The sequence below is a fragment of the Gouania willdenowi genome, chromosome 20, assembly GCF_900634775.1.
Source record: "Gouania willdenowi chromosome 20, fGouWil2.1, whole genome shotgun sequence".
In the NCBI taxonomy this organism is placed as follows: domain Eukaryota; kingdom Metazoa; phylum Chordata; class Actinopteri; order Blenniiformes; family Gobiesocidae; genus Gouania; species Gouania willdenowi.
In genome coordinates, this window is record NC_041063.1 from 12,742,762 (window position 1) to 12,751,707 (window position 8,946).

The 8,946-nt window shown below is 35.0% G+C and overlaps 1 long non-coding RNA gene across 1 annotated transcript; it reads left to right on the forward strand.

The window, feature by feature from the left end:
• The first annotated feature begins 6,273 nt into the window (after positions 1-6,273).
• Positions 6,274-8,429, forward strand: LOC114453899 (uncharacterized). Its single transcript, XR_003672486.1, has 3 exons — positions 6,274-6,409; positions 8,073-8,159; positions 8,247-8,429. It is a non-coding gene; the product is annotated as an uncharacterized LOC114453899 (long non-coding RNA).
• The last annotated feature ends 517 nt before the right edge of the window (positions 8,430-8,946 follow it).

An 8,946-nucleotide genomic window follows, 5' to 3' on the forward strand; every position in this document is an offset into this window, starting at 1 on the left:
TTTAAGTATGTGCTATACAATATTTGTTAGAGAAGCAAATATCTTCAAAATATGTCTAACTCAACCAATGAAGAATGTGTATATGAAGTAGTCAAACTGCTGCAACAGATGTATTGAACATTACCGTTTTCAATGTCTACCTACAGTTAACAAAGCTGGACAATAATGGCTGAAATGAATAAATATTGTCACAAAAAAAAAAAAAAGAAAAATCCATGAATCCTACACAGCAGTGCAAGGAAAACAACACCAGGTATGACTTTTAGTCGAACCAACATTATTGTGGTGGTACCACAAACACAGTCCTTTGTGGACAGTTTGAGCCTTTGAAGATGATGTTCCCATCATACATATGATGTTACGCAATCACTTTAGAATAGTCCTCAACCGTGACCACGGCACAATGGAGCTGAAGTCAATCATGTGTGCGATGGGTAATGGCTGCTTGAAATACATAGAATAGGAATGAAGGAACAGACACATTATATTCAGAGGTGAAAGTAATGGATTACAAGTACTCATGTTACTGTAATTGAGTTTCCAAATCAGTCATTTTACTTGTACTTAAGTACATTTGAAAATAAGTAATTTGTTACATTTCTACACCCAACCGTTACTGAGTAAATTATTATTTTTTGTTTTAAAATAGAGGTTTTTTTTTTCATGAAACTTGGTCTCTTCCTTTTTACGTTTATACATGAGATGTTTACTGTACACAATGGAAAATACACGTTGGGGGTAAAAGTAACTTGTAACTTTAACTCTGAGTACTATTTAATTGCGCTACTAATTACTTGTACGTGTGCTTGAGTGCAATTTCAATCAATAGATTAAATCTATGTTTTCCTTTAACATCACTAACAACCTGTTTTTGCACTTCTGCTGTAAGAATAATACAGTTTTAAAATGTGTGCATTAGCAGCAAGGCTTAGTTTGTGAATGTTTCATGCCAGTATAAGGAGAAGTAGTTCATGTGAAACCAAAGTGACGGAACATGAAATATTGATGATGTGCTTTTTTTAGCAACTGACAAACATGGCAGTTTTCTCTCTTGATAACGAAGTGGAGCTGATAGCTGAAGGAGGGGGGGACGCCCCTGTTGTCATGCATAGCTCTAGAATAAATTATCTGGGTCACCTACGCAGAAACCCACAGCGTACCTCCTCCTCCTCCTCCTCCTCCTCCTCCTGGTTTCCTCGCCAAGCTGATAAGAATGAGTCCATTGAACGAAGCAATCGGGCCAGTGGTTCGCTCAGTGAGAATGTGCCAGAGCTCCAGTTTGATTTGCTGATTCGCGACTTGCTTTCCTTCACTCTTTGTTCCATCTTCCACGTTCAGGCTTCGCATGAGTTCATTGCAACAGTCATTTTCTATGTGTCTTTGTATCCTCATTATTCAACATGAAATGATGGTCTTTTGGCTGCTCGTCACTGTCGCGATCCGCAGATTTAACACTTTTATCAGGCCCGTCCACAGCCAAAGGCTTCCAGAGACAGGCCGGATTTCTGTTCATGCTCTCATGCTCTCTTGCTCTCTTGCTAGTAGTAATGTTGGCTTACTTACCCATGGGAGTTAGGTTTCCTGACGGACTGCAGGAGGTCGTGTCTCTCACGTTACCACCTGGCAGCCTGAGCCTGTGAAGGTATACAAGGGCAGCAGTGGGAGACAACATTTGCTCTTCAGCTGTTCATGTAAAACATGGATGTCAACACTGGTGGTTTGTCTGGTTTCCTTTGATGGTGTAATGACATTATTTGTTTGTAGATTAAAGTAAGCCACATGTCGTTGGAAACAGATTAAAGGTAAAACCATTATTGTTTAAACTGTTTGGAGGTTAATTTGTTGATTATCTATAGAAAGTCTGTTATTTGTATCCCATCTTTAGACCTGAACCATCGTTTAGGAAATCATTATAATGACATCATCTCTCTTTGTAACAGTATTTGGTATTTCTCCTTGTGTCGTCATGGGATTCTGACAGAGGTGTAAAGAGTATTGATGTATCCTACTTAAGTAGAAGTACTGTTACTTGATCGAAATTGTACTCGAGTACAAGTAAAAAGTAGCTCAATTAAATACTACTCAATTTACGTTCATGCCCCACGTTAATTTTTGGTAATAAATCTTGCCACGGTTCCCTTACACACAGTAAACATCTCATGTATAAACTTAAAAAGCAAGAGACCAAATCTTGCACAATTTGAACTCAATGTATTTTCCACAAAGGCATCTGCATAAATAAACGGTTTGTCAAAATGCACAATTATTTTTTTAAATAAAATAACACCAATGAGTTCTATTTAAAACAAAAGTAAAAAATTTTGCTCTAAGTATAGCTAAATTTATGAATTCTAGAACTCAGAGACTAACCGTCTCTGTAGTTTCACAATGTCCGTTGATCAATTTAAAACAAAAACTAATAAGTTACTCGGTAACGGTTGGGTGTGGGAATGTAACTAATTACTTTACGTCTTTGAAAACACACCTAAGAACAAGTAAAATTACTGATTTAGAAATATACTTAAAAAAGTACACGTACAGTACCTATTAGGGGTGGGAACCTCTGGGTACCTCACAATACAATACGATATGCGATACAAATGTCACGATAACGATTATCTCACGATATGACGATTATTGATATATTGGTCAGAAATCAATCTACGATAATCTATGACATAACAAGAAAAAAAAAATTAAGTGAAAAAACAGAATTTTTATTTTATATCTCTGAAAGACAATAAAATGAAAAAGTGTCCTATGAACAGTGACACTATTTCAGTGCAACATTTCTGTAAATAAATGTCAACACACCAATGTAAACGAATAACTATCTCCAATTGTGCTTTATGTAAACAAAAAATACTGTCTTTCTTTCCAGTGACACCATTATAGTGCAATACTCCAGTAAACAATATATTGTTTCCTTCAACAGTGACAACATTTCTGTGAAGACGTACCTGCACATTTTAGTGAAAAAGCAGAAATTAAAATAAATCTTAAATCCAATATATATAATTTTTTCAATTGATACTTAGCTCGAGCATATCGATAATTGATCGTGCGAAAAAATATTGCGATTAATCGCCGTATCGAGATATTGTCACACTCCTAGTACCTATAAAAGCAACTCAATTACGATGACGTGAGTACTTGTAATCGCAATGTAAAGTAATATACAAACACAAAAGTTCACATTTTATATGGTCATCTACAATGACAAGCAACCGATACCAAGGCTCTAGTCGTTCTCAGGAAGAATAGACATTTATTACTGTTTTCTTTAATAATGTGTGAGGACAAAAGCGTACATCCCGTGCACATTGTGAGTCTGTGACATAACAACAACTGATCGTTCGACTGAATGGTTTTTTTAGAAATCCTCCTTGTCTGGCGCCTTGTAAGAAAGGAAATTCCTTTAGCAAGAACAGTAATGTACATCAAGATCCTGCCTTTGATAGCACTGTGTAGCCCACATAGCTTCAATAAGAAAAGAACAGAATGCTTCAAGTTGCAGTGATAAAGTAGAACAGCAGTTACACTGCTCAACTTTCACACAGGCTGAAGAGGATTTTCATCCCACTTAAGTTCAAGTGTAACTTTATCCATATTTCAAGATCCATCCATTATCCACCTGCTCCTTTTCAGGGTCACAAAGTCTATCAATATACAGTATCTATCTTAAAAAAGACACTTTAAATAAATAAAAAAAAAATGATAATAATAAATAAAATAAATAAAATAAATAAAATAAATAAAATAAATAAAATAAATAAAATAAATAAAATTCAATACCATTCTGATTTCAACAGCACCAAACTTTTTAGCAATTCTGTGAAAAAAAGGGGATTTTTTTATGATCAATATTGGGTAGTTTTTGGATGGAAATTAGAAGGTTACAGTGGGTACAGAGAATCTGCAACGCAATCCGTCATATTATCTGGAAGTGAACTGCAGACTCACTTCCATATTCACTGCTGCAGACCTTTGAGGAAGCAGGATATTTATCTTTACAAGTTTTCACCATAAATCTCAAACAAAAAGAAACTTTCTCACATTTTATGAGGAAGAGGAGAGAGCTTAGTTCAGTCCTATTAGAACTCTCTGAATGGCACGTTTGGGATTTTCATGAACATATGAACATAAAAATAAAAAATAAACATAAAAATCTAGCAAAGGATTTTAATAATAATAATGTTTACTTTCACCTTTGTATATTTTATCAAACAGAATGTACTGATAAACCTTGAGTTCACACGTCATGCTCATGTAACTCTGAGAGCTTCTGTACGTGTGTGTAGGTGCGTTTTGTAACAGTTAATGGTAGTTAATGGTTTACCAGCGTACCCTTGTTCATACCAATGACAGAAAGTTAATAAGTTAACTTTTTACACTCCCAGCGTTGCTCGCACTTCTGTGGGGAACGATTTTTAAACACACAAGCAGCAGCGTTCTTGTTTTCTAAGTTGTGTACACGCTGAATTTGTATCTGATGCTGCAGAGGGCGAGGTTGTCTTTGTCTGATCCAGATCTATGGCTCCATGTGTTGGTCCTCTGATAACGTACAGTCACACTGATAACATACTGTATGTCCTTTTAGAGGAGTCCAAGAATGGGTGGAAAAAAGGATACAAAAAAAAAAACGAGTTCGGATGAACTACGGCCGGGCTCACGAAACGTCTCCGCGCTGAATAGCACTTATCACATTAAAACGATTCTGTAACACACTGTAAACTCGAATAATTTACCAGGACTCAAAAAAAGTAAAAGCTAACGATTGCTTTATTTTTTTTAAGTTGATTAACTTAAACATTAAATCCTGAACACAGAAATTTGAAACACAGTTTGTGAAACCTAGCTCCACAATTAAATCCTAAATGGTTGAATGGCTTTTTACATGTTTTAAAGTAATACATTTATTACCTATTTAATGTGTTTTGAAGAAGAAAATGGCTGAATTTGCTTTACACTGACTTTAATCTATTTAATTAATTTGAAAGTTTGGGTTTACAGTGTATAATCATACGTTTTCTTAAGCGCAGATCCTCTAATAACAATATTTGGAAGCTTTTAGGGCTAACTTGTAAAAACAAAGGAAGATCCTCTTTTAATGAGACATGATAATATTAAGTCGTGTCTAAAAATGGCTCTCGAGGTTTGCTTGTAAATTGCATTCAGATGTTCCAATATGAATATTTATGCATCAAATTACTTCTTATTCAATTTTGAGAAAAATCAATTGGGCAAGTTATAGTTATGACTTAGTAAAGTCATAATCATGAAATAGAAAATCATAATTATGAGAAAGAAAGTCATAATTACAAGAAAGAAAGACACAATAAGAGAAAATTACTTTTATGTAAAGTTGCATAAAAACATATAATAATGTTACAATCATTTTGCGATAAAGACTTATTTATGTACTTCCACTATTTTCTACACTATGTACCATGTGTTAAATTATAAGAACTGAATAAACAGCCAAAATATGTTTTGAATGAATTTTATTGTGTAATTAAGAATTAAGTAGACAACAGTCGACTTGCCCCACCCCTTCCGTTTTCCAACCCTGACTCCCTCTTCCCTGTTCCCTTCCCCCTCACTTAGGTGTAACACTGCCCTCCCTTGTTATATTCTCCCTTTAATAAAGTGTATTTTGCTCTTCCTTAGGGAGGGCTGGTGATTGTCACAATTATGCAATAAAATAAATTCATTTATTTAATTGCAATAACAATGCCTTGTTGTCATAAAAAAATTGCACTTCATGTAGTGTTGACCTTCGACAGCATGTGCAGGGAAGGCAAAAAAAAATTTAAAAAATTAACTAGACAGCAGCAAATGCTCTGTTTCTATCTCATAACTATAACTTTCTAACTCATAATTATGATTTTCTATCTCATAATTATGACTTGCCGTGGTGATTTTATTTTATTTTTTATCAGCGGAAAAAGGCTTCCATAGGATTACATTCCAATTTCAAAAATAAAAAAATTAAATCTAATAAAAAGTCACTGATTACATTATATCAAATCTTTTTTTTTTTTTTTTTTTCAATGTAAGGTGTATTCAGAAACTGTGTTCATCACAGCCATGTGCTGCAGCACAGCCAGTGAGCTTACCATGCTAGCCTAAATGTGTTGCTAAATATAAATTAATTCACCTTCTGCCTGTGAAACCAAATATTTACACGCTTCATGACAGCTCAAACTACTTGTCTTGCATTTTTGCAAAACATTGTCACGGGGAAAATGTCTGTGCAGTGTAGCAGAAACTGTGTACAGCTGAGTAGTTGGCGCTCGCCTGCAGGGCTGCTGCATGTACGAGGGAATACAAAATGACAGCTTCTATCTAAAGCTGTCGGACTGCACGACACAAGGAAAAGCTCCAGGGTCAGCGCTAAAAATATGTGGTATGTTGTTGCAAGGACACTGCTGACTCTGGGTGTGTGTGGTGTGTGTCTGAAGGAGGAAAATGCAAGAATGGATGTATGTTCGTTCAATGTTTATGGACACATGTAAGAGCAGTTGAATTGTTTCTGCAGATGGTTACCACAGTGAACAACTCTCTCCCTCTGTCACAGGGCAATAGTTTGTAGGAGCATATTGTGTTTCCTAAACCTTTACATACTGTATAGGAAACGAAGTAACACTTTACTTAAAGTTTTATACATAAAGACTGACATTACGCTTTCACTATTATGACATGACACCTGTCATTAGCATGAATAAGGTGTCATGAAGGCTGTCCATAATTTTGTTACCATAACCCCTATCACCAACATTACATTTTTTCAGTTACAACTACATTTCCAATTACCCATATTCAATTACAATTCAATTACGAGAACAGTGAACAACATTTTTTTCCAATAACAATTAAATTACAATTGTTTTTTATCCTCAGAATGTCAATTACAATTCCGTTCTCAATTACTGAAGTTCAATTACAATTAATCACAATTACTGACCATGGAATAAATAATCCTTTTGTGTTAGCTTTCTCTGAGCATTTCTTGTGATAACAGATCCTAAATCAGCTGTATAATACACTAAAAACAAATATTTATCATCTAATTTCTTTCCTATCTATTGGTTACCTTGTTAGGCTTCCTAATCAATGAAAAAATAGGTTTTAATATTTTTGGTGTGGGAGTCTGAGCCTTTTTGATGTTGGTATACCCCTCGATTTCATTTTTTTAAAAATGGTAAAATGTGGGAAAGCTTGATATGAAACATTTTTTTTTTTTTTTTTTCTTGTCTGCACATGCTGTCAAAGGTCAACACTACAAGAAGTGCAATCTTTTTTAGACAGCAATGCATGTTTTGTTATTGCAATTAAATAAATGAATTTATTTTATTGCATAATTGTGACCATCATCAGCCCTCCCTAAGGAAGGGTAAGAAACACTTTATTAAAGAGAGAATATAAAAAGGGAGGGCAGTGTTACACCGAGGTGAGGGGGAAGGGAACAGGGAAGAGGGAGTCAGGGTAGGGTAGATATGAAACATATTTTAATAACTGTTTACTACATATCTGTAGAACTGTACATAGAACCGTAACATGGTTCTTCATTTTTGCGTAAAATTGACAATTTTTATAGAATTTTCAAGGCAATTGCATTTAAAAGTCAATTATCCAAACTCAATTACAATTGACAGCAATTGATTTTCTAAATTACAATTACAGACCCCAACTCTGCCCTCCACCTAACCCAAAAAATGCCAACATAGCTCCAAAGGTGTCATAATTTAGCAAACAACACTTAATGACAGCTTAATGACACCTTATTCATGCTAATGACAGATAATGACACCAAACTTTAAGTAAAGTGTTATCGGAAACAATAAGGCTTTCTCTGACTGCTATTTATACAAGTAATATTAGTGAGCTCAACGAGTCCTGCTTTAAATATTAGTGTGTTTGTTATCATTTCTGTATTATTTGTTATTGTTATTATTAAAGTATGAAGTTTCTATATTCCACTTGGACTTCAAAGTGCAAATTCATCTGCATTAGGGTCATTGTAATGTCATAATTGACCAAGATTGTGTATGTTTTTCTGATTTTTAAAGGACTCATCCTCATGCTGAAAGCTCACTTTGCCATAAACCAATAATGTGCCAGAAAATGAAGACGTCAAACATCATGTAACAGCAGAAGTGAGTGTTTACTCTGCTGCATCTGATCATCCTGATCTCCTTGCAGATAATGGTGATTGCATTTAATTATGGCTCTGTGATACACAGATGCAGCAGGAAGCTGCTGAGGCTGGGTGTTGTTTCCTCTTGCTGTGCTAAACGTGGGATGCAGCAATCAGTCTGCTGCATGTGCAGAACGACCTAAGTTTAGATCTTATCATGTGTGACATAAGCAACAAATGACATTGGATGACAATAAACAGTGATTGGCTTAGGAGTCATATATCTATGCTATCATCACCAGTAAAAGCAGAAGTTTCTTTGACCTGGAAACTCTGCTGAAACCACAACACAAAGTGAGATATAATCCATGTTAGCAAACAAGCACAAAAGCCTTAGTCATTTGAAGTAAAAACAAAGAAACAGGACAGATGATTGCCATCGCACTACCACGTAGATGTGCCAACAGTCCACTACCTGTCTGAGACCCACATCTTTACAACAACTCATGCACAAAGCCTGTGGATTGGAGATGGACAGGTTTGCCTAAATATTTGACCATAACAGCAAAAGGTAAACATGAGTAAAGGATCCCTTACTTCAACATTTTAGTCACTCTTTTGTTGGAATTGATGTTAATCAAATGGCTTTAGGGATGCACCTTCTTATCTGTGCAATTACTTATTAAGTTCTGAAAAGGATTGAGTGTAGTTCATGTAAATATTTTGTTTTAAATTATAATTTTCAAATTAATCTTTGACAAGGTATAAAGTGCAACAGTAGCTGCATATAATGCATGGAAAAATAA